This window comes from Penaeus japonicus, unplaced genomic scaffold (assembly GCF_977035675.1).
Source record: "Penaeus japonicus unplaced genomic scaffold, GWHDUDI00000001_assembly GWHDUDI00000033, whole genome shotgun sequence".
NCBI lineage: Eukaryota > Metazoa > Arthropoda > Malacostraca > Decapoda > Penaeidae > Penaeus > Penaeus japonicus.
In genome coordinates this window covers 25,127,306-25,129,805 of record NW_028234435.1, presented here as the reverse complement: position 1 = coordinate 25,129,805, position 2,500 = coordinate 25,127,306, and the positions used below count along the sequence as shown (strand labels likewise).

At 34.6% G+C, this 2,500-nt stretch overlaps 1 protein-coding gene across 4 annotated transcripts in view; it reads right to left on the bottom strand.

Moving 5' to 3' along the window:
* The window catches only part of LOC122259920 (dietary and metabolic glutamate transporter), a 38,509-nt gene that overhangs the window by 16,507 nt on the left and 19,502 nt on the right, over window positions 1-2,500 (bottom strand). For 3 of the 4 annotated variants that reach the window (XM_086530629.1, XM_086530623.1, XM_086530628.1), the window contains exon 2: window positions 512-684. The exons of the other annotated variant lie outside the window; for it this stretch is intronic. The gene's annotated coding sequence lies outside the window, so the exon portion shown is untranslated. The remainder of the gene's footprint in view (window positions 1-511; window positions 685-2,500) is intronic. 4 annotated transcript variants of the gene reach the window in all.

Genomic DNA, 2,500 nt, shown 5'->3' with positions numbered 1-2,500 from the left:
ATATTTCAGAATATTATATCGGTATATATATATATATATATATATATATATATATATAATATATATATATATATATATATATATATATATATATATATATGTTTTTAGAAGATATTACATGTATAAAGGATATATATATATATATATATATATATATATATATATATATATATTTGTATATATATATATATACATATATATATATATATATTATATATATATATATATATATATATATATATATATATATATATATATATATATATAATATAGAGAGAGAGAGAGAGAGAGAGAGAGAGAGAGAGAGAGAGATTGATAGATAGATTTATATTTACCTATATATATATTCAGCATATATATGTATATGAATAAATGTTTACATAGTGCATGAATAGATAGATATAATCTCTTGATGTTGATTAACACTCGTGATAGTTTATAGTACATTTCTGAGAACATTTTAAAAATAAATACTTTAAAAAAAATGCTTAGACAGGAAAAATTAACATACTTGATGGGAGACGAAACACATAAGGAACTGTAGAAGTGGTAGGATGATATCCTGACTGCCGAAAATATTAATATTCGATCCTCAGTCTTGATTAAACTGATAACCTGCATCCTTAGGCTCCCTTGATCATGGACAGCCTCGTATCAGATCCTCTTGCCATGATCATGACGCACCTGTTGGCAGCAGGACAGTAGATATTTATGAAAGGTACATTCAATGCGACTGATTCATATGACTTAGGCAAATATATATGTCTGGCGGAAGTTCAGTATTGCTGCAAAAAGAATGAGATATTGCTCTTTGTGAGTTGCAACTGCAGGCAAAGAAAGAACCTTTGGACCTCTCTCTGCTTCTCACATGTACCGAAGAGAGGCACGGAGATGCTTCGTTGAGGATGTCACAGTCTAATGACGTAACTATCTCTTGATGATATCCTTAACACCTACAAAACAGTGCCTCACCCTTCAACCTCGAATCAATTAGAATAAAAGTTCTAAGTATAGCAAAGGGTATGACAACAATACCTAAGAGGTATGCTGAGGAAGGCGCGCACACCCTTGTGGATCATAAATCAAATGAAATGGTTATAGAATCGAGTGAAAAGTGACTTCATTTGGGAGATGATTCTGACATCTCTCATAGCCAGTGAGTACTAAACACCTTTATATATATATATATATCTAAATTCGCGAAATTATTATTATTGTCAACGATATGAGAATGGAAAACAATATCCCATCAATATTTGAACGATATAGGATCATTCTCAGAAGAAGAAAATCGAAGAGTTTTATCCCTAAGGCCGAGAAACGTATCCCAGCAGATATTCATACTATCACAGATTCATTCTCCGAAAATGATGAGTCACTCCTGATTAAAAACAAGGTAAAAGGATATGAAATATAATCTGGAACAAAGGTCCCGGACCAAAGTAATGTCACACAAGTGGAGTTAGCTAACGTTCAGGACGGACATAAAGATATCACAACTTCTTCAATGAATAGCGATCAAAATGGCTACCAAGTGCGCTGAAGAACAAGCTCGGCTCTAGATTATGATGAACTTCTAGCACAGTTGTTTACTCAAAAAGTCAGAGCAGTATTCCTTTTAATGCATTTATTAGAGGAAAAATGGCTTTGGCTAAAAACTCTTTTTTTCATACTTTTCTCAAGATCTGAAATGATTTGTTTTATTGGTTGAAGATCTAGGGGGAGGGGGGGAGGGGGGGAGGTAAGGACTTGCTACTAGAGAAGACTTCGCGAGGGGCATCACCCCAAGGAAAAGAAAGAGAGAGAGAGAGAGAGAGAGAGAGAGAGAGAGAGAGAGAGAGAGAGAGAGAGAGAGAGAGAGAGAGAGAGAGAGAGAGAGAGAGAGAGAGAGAGAGAGAGAGAGAGAGAGAGAGAGAGAGAGAGAGAGAGAGAGAGAGAGAGAGAGAGAGAGAGAGAGAGAGAGAGAAAAGAGAGAGAGAATGACAGAAAGAGAGAGAAGAGAGAGAGCGAGAGAGAGAATGACAGAGAGAGAGAGAAAAGAGAAGAAGCGAGAAAGAAACACAGAGAGAGAAACCGTGAGAGTGAGAGAAAGAGAAACAGAAAGAAGAGAGAGAGAAACAGACAGACCGAAAATATCATCAGTGAAAGAAAATAACCGTACAAAGACAAAAGATAATCTAACCAGTCTCAATAATCTCGGAAAATCTAACAAGACTCCAGCTATCTAAACATGCTATCTAAAAGAAACCAACGCTTATCACCAAAGTAATATATGAATGTGAAAATCTTTTGAAATCTCTCTATCTCTATATATATATGTACGGAAAATTATGTGTGTACGTATGTATATGTAGACCTGGCCCTTTTAGCATCTCTTAACTCTTTGCTTTTAACCATATGTCTATAACAGCACAAACGCGACGTATTTGAAGGAAGAAAAACAAAAAAACAACAACAAAGGGTATCCTAGTGAAATGTAGAGCGGTGTGAGTATGTGACA